At 40.8% G+C, this 15,543-nt stretch overlaps 1 protein-coding gene across 10 annotated transcripts in view; it reads left to right on the top strand.

Annotated features, from left to right (window-relative positions):
- The window catches only part of NAV3 (neuron navigator 3), a 924,907-nt gene that overhangs the window by 753,949 nt on the left and 155,415 nt on the right, over positions 1–15,543 (top strand). The window lies entirely within an intron of this gene.

Raw genomic sequence — 15,543 nt, 5'->3', positions numbered from 1 at the left:
TTTAATCAACAAACTGCATGGAACAAATCTGTCACAATAGACCTCTTTACAGTGTTACAGGGTATAGATGTCCCTCTGAGGAGGAAGGTGTGCTTGACCCAAGCCATGATATTTTCAATTGCCTCATGTACAAGCAGTAACTGAACAGTGAACGTTTTGGTCATTCGGTGGCATTGAGTTCATTTCAAATGACCTTGCACAGCAGAATGAAGCACTGAACTGCCCTGCACCATCCTCACCATTGACCTAGGCCGGAGCCCATTGTTGCAGCCACTGTGTCCATCCATCTCATTGAGAGACTTCTTCTTTTTACCACCTCTCCACTTTGCCAAGAATGATGTCCTTCTCCAGGGATTGGTGAACAACAAATAAAGGAGACCAAAGAGGAATTGTTGCTGTTGGATGATAGTGATGGTGAAAAGTGTTGAATTTACCATAAACTGCCCAAAGAATGAACAAATTTGTCTTGGAAGAACTAGCAATCAGAATATTTCTAGAAGTGAGCACGGTGAGGTTTCATCTTATGTACTTTGGTCATGTTATCAGGAGTGGCCAGTCTCTGGAGAAGAGCATCCTGGTTGGCAATGTGATGTGGAAGATCTACAAAGTAGACGAAGACCTTCAATGAGATGAGCTGACACCGAGGCTATAACAATGGGCTCAAATATGGGAATGACTGCTCTGGTAGCACAGGGTCATCCAAAGTTTCAGTCTACTGTTTCAAAGTTACAGTGAGTTAGAGCTAACTCAACAACTAAGGACAATCACTGAATCATCAAAAATGATGAGGAAGGAAAATGTGGGTATTTTAAAGAGACAGTATAATATTCCAGAGATACTCTGTGATCATCTAGATTTTAAAGGATAATGTGAGTATGAAACACTTTTAATTTTTCATATACTTTAAAATGGACTCGGCCTATAAAAGAATGAACTTATCGTACAGCTAAACCTCATAGGATTTTTCCATGTTAACGATGTCTTCTTTGTGTTGAGTCTCTGTTACCACTCCTTTTATGACTCTTGCCATAGCTTTCTTTCTCTTACTTCTGCTGTTGCGGCTGCATTCTCGTGGCTAAAGAAACCACAAACTACAAAAGCACATACTCTTGAGTTTATTGCTGAATACTAATTTCGATAGACCCATCAGATATACTCTGAAAGTTAGCATGGAATGCGAGGAGAGAAATGCTCAAGGAATTGGACAGAATGAATCGTGCCTCTGCCCTGCCATTGTAGACCTGGTCACTTATTCCTCAAATTCCTTATCTTTGCGGCGACTCTACTTTTTACTCTGTGCTTCAGGTGACGTTGACCTAAGTAGGTGACCTAAAGTGACATTGTTCAGAATCTCCCACTCCCTTGACTTCAGTGACATGTGTCCCAATGCATGTCCATAAGAATGATTTAGAACCAAGCTCAGAATTTTTCCTGAGACCCTTGCAAAAGCAACAGATCTCTTTTTCACTTGACCTGAAGCTAATAAAACGAGTGCTTGAAGCTACTGGCAGCTGTTGTCAGCCTCAGTGGAAACAAACAGAGAGAAAGAGAGCCTAGAGCAGTAGAGGCTTGCCCCCAAGATCATTGCAGGGAATGCCAGAGATCCTTAAAAAGCTCTGTGTGAAACGATACCTGCCCCATGCGCTCCACCTTTGAATTATTGTACTACGGGAAATAAGACTCTCTTTTGTGCGTGAACAATGTGAAAATAGGTCCCCTGCTCACATCACCCCAAAATCCATCACTTGTAAAGATCTGAGCTACTGCTAAAGAACAAAGATGAACGCTTCGTATTGCAAAGCTGCTCTGTTAGAGGCACGCTTAGCTGGAAAGCCTGGTTGGTTAAATTTTCAGCACGCAGCATTTCACATGAAGTTATAAAAATGTCTGTGACTAACTGCTTGGACCAGATTAAAATGTAGTTAAAGTGCAGTGTGAAGAGACACGCCAAAAATACTCACCAGGATGGCATACTGGGAAAAGTGTAAGACCTTTGTAATTTGCAGGTTTTTCAGAAATGTTTATGCAGATCATTCAATTCTCCTTTCTCATCATGCTCTCAGGGAGGAGCCCTAGTGATCTTTCCAGAGAGGATGATGATGGTGACCTTCCCGTAATTATCACAATCGGATATAATTTATTATATAACTCAACTGATACTAAGTAACTGAGCTTCTTCCTAGCCTAATATCTGTGATTATGCCATGATCTCCAAATGGAAAGAGCGGCGGCTCTGAGGGTGAAGTTTTGCTGTCTTGGCTGGCATTGCCTTCCCATTAGTAGACAGGAGGATTAGCTCCAGACCATCTCCTCCCATCCACTAGTCAGACAGTCTCCCAGATGGCACCCCTTACCTCTGGTATAATTCAACAAAGCGTTAGCGACTTTTTATTCTACTAAGGTTTACCTTTGCCCCATTTTTTGTGCACAAGGCTATCTCGCAACATATATAACATTTGTTTAATGCACTTTGTAACCTTTACCCAGAATTCATATTCAACAAGAAAATGTCAGTGGATGTCATCCTGATTCAGTATCAGTGAAGCTGGCATTTCATTTGTAAAAACCATAGTATTAAAATAATAAAATTAATTCAGAAAGTAAAGTTGAAGTCTGCTTTGGATTAATCAGAGTTCAAAGCTACTGGCTATATATGTGGAACTGTTTTTTATTTTGTTTTGTGTTGTTTTACTTACCAGATTTTATATTAAATAGTGGGAAATACCTAGTGTTTAAGATCTTGGTAAATAATCACTTTTTGCTTTTTTCTTCAAAATTTATAAAAATCTAGAAACCGAAATCCATGTAACTAAAACCAGTTATTTTCTTAGCCATGTCTGGGTGCCCTGGACCCGGCTCTGATCTGTAATGAACCGGTGGACAACAGAAGCAAACACTGCCGGCACTGTGCCAGCCCCGCAATTGTTTTCTTTTTGTCCGTTTGTTTGAGCACATTGTGCCATCCATCCAGTCAAGGAGCTTTCTCTTTTCACTGTCCCTATATTTTATGAGCACGATGTCCTCTCCTGATGACATGTCCAACGCACAGAAGACCAAGTCTCACTATATTGCTTCCAAGGAGCATTCCTCTGTTCTGCTTCCAAGACAGTTTTGTTTATTCTTTGGGCAGCCCATAGTACTTTCAATATAATTCAAATACATTGACTTTGCTTTGGTCTTCCTTATTCAATGTCCAACTTTCACGTGCATATGACACGATTAAAACTAATCTGGCTTGTGTCAGGCGCACCTTAGCCCTCAAAATGACACCCTGGCTTTTCAATATGGTAAAGTTTTATGCAGCAGATTTACCCAATACAGCGTGTTGGATATTTTGATTGCTGCTCTTATGAGCACTGATTGTGGGTTCAAGCAAAATGAAACCCTTGACACCTTCAATCTTTTCTCTATAATAATATAATTTTTGGTCCAATCGTGAGGATTTTTGTTTTCTTCACATTGAGTTACAAAGGAGAAGCTGCAGTCCTTTGTCTTCATCAGTAAGTGCTGCAAGTCCTCGTCGCTTTCAGCAGGAGGGCTGTGTCATCCGCGTACCACACCTGGAAGTAAGCCTTCTTCCAGTCCTGATGCCGCATTCTTCTTCATATACCATGTCCTTCCTTTTCTTGAAGTATTCCTTTGTTCTTACTGTATTCCTTTGTTCTGTTTTCACAACTGCCTTTTGATCCATGTTCAACTTCTGCTAGAACACAATGAAGTGCTGTGGAATTCCCAATCTTCTCAAGAAGATGCACACAGCTTAATACCTTGGCATTGTCAATAAAACATAAGTAAACATATTTCCGGTATTTTCTGCTTTGAGACAAGATCCATCTTATATCTGCAGTTATGTCCCTTAAATTTCCTTCTGAATCCAGCTCTGTCAGCTCCCTGTCAATGTACTATTATAACCAGTGTTGAATGATCTTCAGCAAAATTTTACTTGCATGTGATATTAATGATCTGTTATGTAATTTGAACATTCTGCTGGTTCACCTCTCTGTGGAATGGGTACAAACATTGATCTTTTCCTGTCAATTGGCCAGTAGCTGCCTTCCACATTTTGGGTATAGACAAGTGAGTGCTTCCTGTGCTTCAGCAGCTGGTTGAGACATTTTAATTCCTGGAGCTTTATTTTTGGCTAATACCGTCAGTGCAGCTTTGGCTTCCTTCAGTACCATTGGTTCTTGATCATGTGCTACCAAGTGAAATGCTTGGATGTCTACTAGGTCTTTTGGCGCAGTGACTCTGAGTATTATTTCCATCTTCATTTGATGCTTCCTGCATTGGTCAACATTTTTACCATAGAACTTTCAATATTGAAACTCGAGACATGAATTTTTCTTGAGTTTTTTTTTCAGTTTATGATATGCTGAGTGTGTTTGTCCTTTTGGATTTTCTTATTCTAGGTCTTTGTATATTCAATTATAATATTTTACTTTATCATAAATTGCCCTTTGAAACTTTCTACTCAGGTCTTTGACTTCATAATTTCTTCCATTTGCCTTAGCTACTCTGGAATTAAGTTTCAGAGTTCTCTCTGACAGCCACTTTCATCTTTTCTTTCTTATTTTTTCTTTTAAGAAAAAGGGAAGAAATTCATTGGAACACATATGGGAAACCCTAGAGGGGCCCAGCACACCCTATTGTGTAGGCATGTCCAGGCAAAGGGTCACATAATTCACTGTACCCCCATGTCCCGGAGGGACTCCCCTTGTGCCGAGAAAGCCCAGGACTGGCTGGGGTGGGGATGCCATCGTGTTTTAGATAACTACTTGATAATCATATGTGCTAAAGAACTCAGAGCATTCCTTTTGATAACATTATAGTAGTCGTACTTCTGTGAGGTTTTAGCAAAATTGGTGTGATTCGCAGTTTGACTTTTGATTGGACCTATTTATGTCCTTGCCAACCATGATTTCTCCTCCACTTAGCCAACATACATATGCATTTGTGAACACATAAGTAAGGATACTCCCATATAAAGGCACTTCAAAAAGTATCTAGAAAAATTTCATCATCTTTCAAATCCATTATTCTTCAGGCTTTTTGGAGCCCTCTTCTACATGAATGCTCACCTAAATCTACAAGTCAAGGCAGCTGTCACCAGTGAGGCACTAAATCAGTTCTTGAATACTGTTCACACTAAGAACTAACAAGGGCTTATCTACCGTAACTATAACTTGACAGTAGTATAATCCTAAAAAAAAAAGACCCAAACAAGATCATGTGATGTTTTCTCTGTGGAGGTACTTTTTACAAATGTATGCAATCTGTCTCTACCAGCCATTCCTCACTGGCTTCATTCAAGTTGGTTCACCACTTCCTAGGCTCATTCTTATACAAATAACTATATTTCACTGGGTAGGGCCATATGATGTGCTTCCTTAGCCAATGAAATGTGTGTAGAAAACATCATGGGGATGAATCTTTGAGGGCTATTGCTCTGTGATAGGAAAATGGTCCCTAAACCGAGAATTTGGGAGAGAGGAGGACAGAAGTCCAAAGGCATAAATCTAACCTGAACAATGAAAACTGCCAGTGGATTCCCCTCTATGAGGCAGGCTGCACCTTATCTACTAATTTTTTCTATATTTTTGGTTTGTATTGTTTTGTTTAGTTTGGGGTTCGTTCATAGTAGAGTATCCCAGAGGTGTTATGTCAATGAGGTCACCCTCTTGAAGCTGTGTATAAAACAGCATAAAGCTTTTTTTTGTTTTTTCAGTATATGAAACTCAGGATTGATGAACCTATAGGGACAAGAAGTAGTATAAGGTGTTCGAGGGGAGGAGGATATAGTGGATGTGTGTGTGTAGAAGAAGTTGATGTCAAGGAGTCCACATCAAAAAAGAATGGTTTGAGACTGATTGTCATAGCAACTGTACAATTCTATTTTTGTGATCAAAATATGGAATGCTATGTTATATGTATTAAATCCCAAGTAATTTCTAAAAAGCCATTTCTTGACTTTCTCATCTCTATTTTTCTGTCCTACAACTAGTATTTCCCAGAGTGAGGTTGTTCATTCCACCTGAATCCTTGAATAGAGTACCTGTCTCAGAGCTCTAACCAACCCAAAGTAAACAATATTATGAGTAAAAGTACAGGGTTGACTTTATAAGCGACTGGCATTTTGAAATTGTTTGTAAATGTAACAATTGAATGTAAGCCAGGATTTTTCAACCTCTGCACTCTTGACATTGTGGGTTACATGGTTTTTGTTTTAGGGAGCTGTCCTATGTAGTTGAAAGCCCTTCATGTCACCAAAGTTAAGATCTTTACTACTAGCTCTAAGGTTACTGCTCAGAACCATGCTAAAACCCCCTTGGAAGCAGGACTTCAAGCCATTCAAAACATTCAAGTCATAGCTAAAGAACACAACTCACAGTGACCCAATCAGACAGAGCAGAACTGCCCCTTTGGGTTTCAGGACTTTTTGTCTTCGCAGGAGTGGACAGCCTTATCGCTCACGACAACAGCAGCAGGGGCTTCGAAAAGCAGGCCTTCTGTTGAGTGGCTTGATGCCAACTCTCTCCAGCAATACATTTTCTAAAGTAAGGATATCTCTCTCTCTCTCTCTCTCTCTCTCTCTCTATATATATATATATATATATATATATATATATATATATATATATACACACACACACACATATATAGTTCTATATGTATTCTTGGCCTGAGTAATTCTCAATGTAGAGTCCCCAAAGCAGCAAAACCGGCATCTCTTGCTAGTGATGGAAGAGAGTTTGGTTTGCATTTGGAAAGTGTATAAGGGAAACGTCTATGTTACGTAGCAGCCAAATCTCTTGTGTGGCAGATGTTGGCCTCAGCAGGGAGCAGGCAGTGGTGTCTGCTCAAAGGTGGCGGCCACCACACCATGACAAACATTCAAAGCAGCACGTTCAGTCACCATCTTTGAGGAGACTGTTATACCTTCTCCCTACTGGGGTCAAAATCTGAAACACAAAGATTTGGTTGCTACGCAACCCATATGTGCCCTTGTTTCCATGGACCATGACAGAACCATTCCTACCTAACTAGCTCCAAGTCCTGCGTGGAAGATAGGCTGGGTAATCTGCATCCACAAGGTTACAAATTTGAAAACCCCCGGGAGCACCTCTAATCCACGCACATGGGGACATCATGAATCCGAATCTACTTGATGGCCAAAAAATAACAATGGTACAGTGTAGAAGATTGAGCAACAGCCTCGGTGTTTGACCACTAGATGCCAGTAACACCCCGTTCCTAGTTGTGACCGTGCAAAATCTCTCTAAATGCCTCCTGGGGTAAGGATATATCTATCTATCTCTATTATATATAATCTATCTCTATAGAGATAGATAGATAGATAGATAGATAGATAGATAGATAGATGATAGATAGATAGATAGATAGATAGATAGATAGATAGATAGATAGATAGATAGATGATAGATAATGTTCTTGGCCTGAGCAATTCTCAAAAAGTAGAGTCCCAGAGGTAGCAAAATGTCATCACTTGCTGGAATTTTTTGAGATCTACAGCATCAGGAGAGATGGAGTAAGGCCAAGCCAGATATGTTTCATATGCCTTCCATATTGTTCAGAACACAACAATTGAGAACCTGAGAACCGTTGGTCTGAGCTGACTAGGATACAAATACAGTCAAACCACGCCCCTTGATGCTAATCTCTTCTAGAAGGAGCATCGAAATGTGATGAAGTTAAGTACTGAATCAATTTTTCCCTTAAGAAATAACTGAAAATGGATTAACCTGTTCTCCACCACCAAGTTTTTACCCTAACCTTGCCTTTTTTTATAAAACGTTACACAGAAATTTCAAAGTAAATAAGTTTAGAGTTAAATAATATAATTTAAATAAGACACACACATTTACAAAGTTTTTAATAACTACAGTATGGGCCAGACCTTGAGGTTGATGAGGATCTGGATCTGTGGACATGGATGTGAAGAGACAGGTTATTTGGAAGGGAATCCCCTTCCATAAAATCAACTGGTAGCTGCTTTTCAGGAGCTTTTTTTATTCCCTTCATTGCTTCTTCACTTGGACCTGGCTGACTTTCTCAAAAAACAAAACAAAAAAAAACCTGTCTAATGTGGTCTGATGTTGGTGTTTCCTTAACTGGTTTCTAAAAGGGTTTTCTAAATTATCATCAACAATATTGATAACCAGTTCCTTATCATGATGATTCTTTTAAAAAGTTCTTTCTTAGGACCCATGTTTTTTTAAATCTAAAAACAGTACAAAAAGCCACTAAAACTAAGAAAATTATATCAAAGCATTTCGCGTTGAAATCTGATTATGTCAGGTACTGATGCTGTCAAGTACGGGGTTCTACTGTATCCACTGATACGGTGTAATTCCTGATTTCATTTGTTGATGCAAAAGGTCAAGCCTTTTCAGTTAGAACATTAAAGTTCCCTTTTGGGAAGATTGTAAGGCTTTATAGAGTACTACACACCAATATATTAATGTATGCATGTCAACTAAATTCAATGATTCACTGAACTACAGTAATTCAACATAAAGAGAAATAGTGAAAAATCTGTTCCTAAAAATCTAAAGAGGACACTCCTTTGGATTTTTTAAAAATTACTTTACCAAATGACATTTTTCTACCAGTGTCACTTTTTATCTTATTCAAATGAATATCTTCATTTTACTTCAGACAGTGTGTTTCTTTTTGAAGGATAAAGAAACAGGGCTGATTATTTGTAGTTCACAGGTTTGTTCATTGCAAAAATCATAACTGCTCGTGAGTTAATCATTTGATTCCTTTTATATACCTATAAAATGGATATAGATAATATCTGCCTGGAAGTGGGAGGACTTAAGCAACAGTTAAACTCATCATATGTAAAGGTACTACATACAAATATTATAATCTTGGTGTATTTAAATATTAATATTAGAGTTCAACCTTTCCCTTATGGAAATTAGCAAAATGAGAGATGAAAAATCAAAATTAATTTTACCACATTAACTCTGAGACTGATGAGAATGTATGTATCAATTTAAATGATAAAAGTTAATATTTATATATATATTTCCATTTTCCCTTTTCATTAAAAAGGGGAAATTTGTGGGGGTAAAATTCTCAAAATGTTTTCTTTAACGTTTGTCTCCTTAATGTCAGTGGTGAATATGATGTGTATCATGCCTGATACTTGTTTTCAAAAGTTTTCCATAAATCAAAATTTATATGTGGTGCCTTAGTGAACTTTATTTTTGAATAGTTATCAAAATGTTAAAAATCAAAATATTTCCATGCTGTGATGGGTTAGAAACGGTTATTGGGTATTTTGTCTTCTCAGTGACATCATTACATGCTACATATTGTCCTTCAATGTCTAATTGTATGATAGAAGCAAAAAGCATATTAGGTATAAAAACATGTTGCGTCTACCCCCAAGACCCCTTTATGGGGAAAGGCAGAAAGGAACCTTGCCTATTATTGTTATTAGGATTTGCTAAATCTAGCTTCAGCATCAGAAACACTTGTATTTGTTCTTTAAAAGATAAGGTGAAGTGTTTTCCTTTAAACTGTTAACTGTCAGCTGGTGGAGGGTGTCATGCCCCGATTTTTAGGTCCTTTACCCTCTTGAATTTGATGTATGCCTTATAGCACAAAACCCCACACCCAGAAGGCAAGTCTGCCTGCTCGGGCTGCCAGCAGCTAAGGAGAATTAGTCTGTCATTCTCGGCAGCAGGGAGTGTGTGTGCACGTGAGAGAGTGTGTGTTCCGTGTCTGAGGTTGGGTGGCTGCGCGATTTCCCCGTGCACGGGGCTTGGGGTGTAGCATCTCATTCAGGCGTGGCTTTGAAACCTGTGGCATTCGAGACTGGACCGCCGCCTCGGTGCCTCTGTTTTAATCAGCGGTGCGTTCGCTGCCATGGCAGCCCGCCGCATCCTCTGCAGCAGCCAGAGATCTGAGGATGCAGGTGGAATACTAAACGCAGGAGGCTCGGCCGGGCTGGGCTTCCCAGCTTAATCCCTGCTCTTATTGGGCTCGCTGTGGAGGCTGCCCTTGCCGCTGTGCTCATTCATCTGGAGGAAAGGGCTGCGGACTTCCATCCATCAAGGGCTCGTCAGGGGATATTTTTGAAAAAGCAAGAGCCCTCGCTGGAGATTCCCGGCCTCTCCTATCAGAACACAGACTCCGTAAAGAAAGGCAATGTGGACCAGTCGTCCGACGGAGACACGCGATTGGATGAAGAAGGGGAAACAGAGTTGCCTCCCTGTGTTACTTTGCCGCTGGAGCAGAATCTTTGGTGAACTCTTGTTCATTTCCGACACCTTGGAGCAAAATGTGTGTAAGTACTGCTGAGTAGGGCAATGATGTAGGGCCATTTTTATGCACGGTCGCTGCAGAATCTTAAGTGAATGCTTGGGGCTGGCCCTTCCTGCATTGCATGTGTTAATGAAAACCGAGGGGTGGAGATCAGTCAAGTCCAAGATGACCAACTGACAAGGTGAAGCCCCAGAAGAGCCATGCAGCGCCCTGCTGAACTCTCTGTGTTTAGAGGCAAAGACGTCAGGAGACAAGGAGCGGGCCTTCAGAAGCAAAAGTCTTTGACCAATCTCACCCTCGCCAGCGAGGGGGAGCGAAGACCCACTGTGCGCATTTCCAACTGGTTTGGAAATGCTGCGAAGGCCAGCCAGCGAGAACTGCACTACGAGGAGGGGCGCTCCCTGTCCAAGTTTCTCTCTCGCTCTGTGCAGTCCCTGTACCACACCGGCAGCCCCGGGGGGGCCTGGAGCCTCCTGCCTGCAGGAGGCAGCCGGTCAGGCCTCGAGGGCTCAGAGGAGGGGTCGGCAAGAAAAGGGGTGGACCGTGAGAGTGATGAAGAGAGCAGGTCCGAAGATGAAACTGTGTCCTCCAAGCTAAGCAGCATCAGCAGAAGCTGGGCGGAGGAGGAGGGAGAAAGCTGCCTGAGGGAAGGGACTGCTCATCTCGATGAGGATGTCATCCTTACAATGCTGGGCGATCTGGAGCAAGCGCTTTACACGGACTTACTGGGTAAGCCCACTTTGCTTCTCAACGTGTGGATGGCATTGTAAGATGTTGCATATTTACATTACATTAGCTAACTCCCTTCCGTTGTGCAGACTAACTTTTTCCCCCTTTAAATGATCAGCCCTGTAAAAATGAATTAATGTGAAAATCCCTCTGTAAGCAGTAAACAGCAACGATCTTCCCTAGTCTTTGTTGACCTAATACCCTGTATGTGTTAGATGATAGAATGATACTGGTGTTTTACAACTCCAAACATGTTTTAAACTGAGTCATTAATGGAGGTGATTTATTCAAGTTCCTTGAAAGTGATCCCCAAAAATTTGGAATGAACACTGAAGGGCCTTATGGATGACTTTTCTGTATGTTGGAGGTCCCTGCTCTGTGGGTGGTACTGGAACCGGCAGAGGACGAGGGGACCGTGTCTAGCACCACTCTCAGAAATGCAGATGTCAGTTCTGCCTATTTTACTCTCTTTGGGGCATAAGGTGTTTGGAATTTTTTTAAAAAAATGCCTCTGAGTATGAAATTTTTACTATTGAAACTACTGTATAGGTCTGTGATCTGTTTTCATACCAAGCCTTTTTGATGACATAAGTCTATGGTAACTTCTGATACAATCTTAATTGAGAAGGTTTGCAGAGATCTGAATGAACTAGCTTTGTAATAACACTTGACTTGCCATCATCTGCCTAAGTAAATAAAATGAATCCGTATTTTTATTTCTAAATTCAATTGCTCTATTAAAGCATATTTGTACAACATGACCTCTTCTTCAAAAAACGATAGTGATTGAAACATTGGCCGCATCATATGTCCGTGCATGTTTCCTAGAGGATCTTCAGGGCTCCATAAACTCAAAGGACTTAGACTTAGTCAGTGATCTCTTAAGTTTCTTATTCATAAAGAAGTGCTAAATGTGTGTTTATTTTCCGTCTTTATGGGAGCTCGCTTGTTATACAGTGCTTCATGAGATTTTTCTGGAATCTTAGTAAATCAGCTTTAGAAGAAGAAAGCTCAGAGGGACAACAGGCAGATATTGCTCTATTTTTCATGCCAGTCTGGCTCTAGAAGAGACGTGTTTCTACAATTGCTCAGCTGGTGATTCTGAATCTGAATTTACCAGGTGTTCAGTCTCCAGATGTACTTCCTCCGCATTGTGTGACTCCTGTGAGGAACTGCCTCGCAGAGAGCTCTATGCAGTACAAAGGCAGGAGGAAGGGTGCTGATACTAATGCATCTTTCGCTTATTTTCTTTTGATCCTCTGGAACTATGGAATCTTATAATATTCATCTTTTGCCTTTAACACGGTGGAATTCATCTTGCTCCAAGTACCTCTTGTATAAGCGTTTTCAAGCCATGAACAGCGCTCAATCCCCAGTGTCTGTCGGTTGTTCTGTTAAATTATAGCATGCTGGGGTGAGTGTAGATAGGACAAAAGTCTTTTTGTGCATAAGTAACTTGAGCATTACTGTCAGAGTGTTGCCTCTCAATAGAAATCTGTGTATGCCATGCCTTTTAAACGGACTGTCTGCTTATTGTAGTTATGTGATTACTCACTTTAAGATCTCTCTCTCTCTCTCTCTCTCCAGCCAGCCAGCATTTTAAAATGCAAATGGGAAAGCAAGGGGAAGGGTTTATTCAAATAGCTCTGATATTAATAGCCATAGCTCATAATAATGAAGCATCATCATATCATTCCCTAAATAGTGATGCATGTTAACTCCGGGGAAGATAGCCAAGCGCATGCTGCACAGGAATACCAGGATCCCTGCCACGTGTTTGACTAGGTTCTACTTCTGACTCAAAATGGCCTCTTCCAAGTGAGTTTCAGGCAGTATTCCTTGAGTTCACCTCTTTACTCTGGGATAGTTTAATAACTCAGATAGACTAGGGGCTTTATCTAAATATATAGGAGAGTATTTAAAAACTGCTGGCAATATTTGTGGTATTATTTTCCCAAGGCAGCTGGGTAATCTCTGTCATCTAAAGAGAAAAGTTGCGATCATCACACAATCAAACTATTTTCTCAAAACGAATCAGGCAGCTTTACCGTAGAGAATGCCTTGGTAACTCAGCTGTTTTGCGGAACATAATTCTCTCTGTTTATTAAGGTCATACACATACAGTATCCTATTAAAATGATAGTGCTGGGACAGTTTATTATGATGTGTATTGGTGACTAAGACCTAAAAAGTCACAAAGCGATAACACAGAAGAACCTTATGAAGTCTGTTATTCTCTGCTCTAGCCAAAGAGAAGACCTTACAAGCAATGACAGAGCCATGTGCACAATGAGAGACACGCTAGTGAGTTTCAGAACACACACTGCAGAAAATGTAAGGAAACCCCCACCATTGTGTCTGACACCTAGGGAGCCCCCTACAGGAAAAATAACTGATTTTGAAATTATACAAGTGAGAGGCAATGATACATTTTTGTGATCGAATGGATTTTTCAAATGCAGTCTCAGGCTAGCTTTCATCTGTTAACAAGCATCACATTGAAAGTGTGTTTGTCCGTTTTCATTGCATCCCCCACCTCCATAAAAGACCTTGAGATATCTCTCCCCATCTCCATAAAGACCTTGAGATAGCATGTGCATACAAATGTACGTGCTCTTTCCCACAGGGAAATCCTGAGGGGCTTTTTACAGCCTTACCTTGTCTTTCATGGGTCATTGAAAACATTTCATGTACTAATGTTGAGGGAGTTATCATCGTTTACAACATGGATGAGGCAGCAGATGTGCTCTGCTCAAGAACTTTGGGGAGGGACCAGGAGCATTTACTTGTCAGGGGCAGCGCCTTTCCTGTGTGGATGTTATAATGAGAAAATCAGAAGAGGGAGGGAGCTAAGGTTCTGAAATATGAGGGAAAGTATACAAACGAACAGTGATTCAAACCGGGAACATCCACTGATCTAAAGCTTCAAGTGAATTGCAAGAAAGGATTTCAAAGATGACAAAATTGATGTGAAATAATACACACTGGACCTAAATGGACATACATGTTCTTAAAGTTAATATAAAGGAAAGCTACTGAAAGTAATTAAGTGCCATTAATACTATGCCAGTTGATAAATGTAGGTGATACCGTCTGAGGAACACTCAAATGCTCTCCCAGAGGAGAAGAAATCAAGGAAAACGTATTCGTGTGTTCTAAGAACTTGAATAAAGTCCTGCATTTCCCCCATCTCTAACAAAGCTTCCCTTTATGACTTCTTCCTTACTCTTTCTCTGAAGCAAACTCTTCTTTTCTATATGCTATCTCATATCCTAAAGCCTGGGTTTATAGTTTATCCAATTTTATCTCCTTCCCTGTTTGGACTGAGTTTGAGTAAAATTGCTTCACCTCTGTCCCCATTTGACTTCAGTGCCTCAGCTTTCCCACAGTTCAACATTCTCCTACCCAGCTCGCCTCTGGCTTCAACGTTCTACCAGATTGTTGGGAAGTGAAAGGCGTGGTTCTTTCTAGTCATTTCTCAAATACACTTTATTACACGTATGCATGAGGAGAAAGAGAAGCGGCATTTCCAGGGAGAAGATGGTAAGAGTGTAAAGAGATTTTTAAAAATCTGAGCTGTAACAGAATATAAAAATGGGCTGAAGAACAGGAACATCCACCATGGACTCCAACACAGGAACAGTTGTGAGGGCGGCCCAGGCGCAGGCAGTGTTCCGTTCTGTCGTGCACGGGGTCACCACGGGTCTGAACCCACTTGGTGGCATCTAACAACAACATGAGATGGAGATTGTGTGCTTAAATTAACACACAGAAAGGTTATGCCGTGTGCATGAGGGCCAGCAATGCATTTTTCTGTTTCTAAAAAAAAAATTTAGGGTTTTCTGTGTTTGAAGTAAGACTGGTATGATTAAGCATATTTTAACTGGTCAAACAGTTTGTAAGTTATTAGGCAGGAAGAGGCTGGTTGGTGAGCAACAGAATTGTGGTTTGTTTTGGCAACCAGTCAGATAAAAGAATGAGCAAGCAAAGTAATAATCCTTGCAGAAGAACCTCCCCACACACAAAAAATTTAGTAGTCATTCTCTTCTAATATTCGAGTGGGTACCATTGTAGAGATGGTGTAATGTTAGTTTCAGAGATTAAATAGGGCCACTGAGTGCAGTTAAGGTAAATCCTTCCTCCTGAGAAATGATTTTGTAGTACTGTCTACTATTGGAAGGAGCTATCTAGGGAAGGACAGGTCTCCCAATTTGGGAGTTTTGGGGACACAAGCAAATGGTCTGTGGTGTTAATGAGTTTATTGATTGGCTGAGAGATAACATAGTCTCCCCCAAACCCCACAATTCTATGATTATAAGTGTAAGTGGGCCCCTCCTGAGCCCAGGGTGAACAAAATGAAAAGGTGCATCCTCCGCTCTCTCCCCGCTCTCACTACTGTCCAGGCTCACCAGCTCCCATTGGGCCCTGCTCTAGGACCCGTGACACAGTCCTAACATGACCAGAAGTGTCGTCATGGAAGGAGCACAGGGTCAATGGCACATCTGTCCACCAATG

This window comes from Tenrec ecaudatus, chromosome 6, assembly GCF_050624435.1.
Source record: "Tenrec ecaudatus isolate mTenEca1 chromosome 6, mTenEca1.hap1, whole genome shotgun sequence".
Lineage (NCBI taxonomy): Eukaryota > Metazoa > Chordata > Mammalia > Afrosoricida > Tenrecidae > Tenrec > Tenrec ecaudatus.
This window is presented reverse-complemented; position numbering and strand designations above follow the sequence as displayed.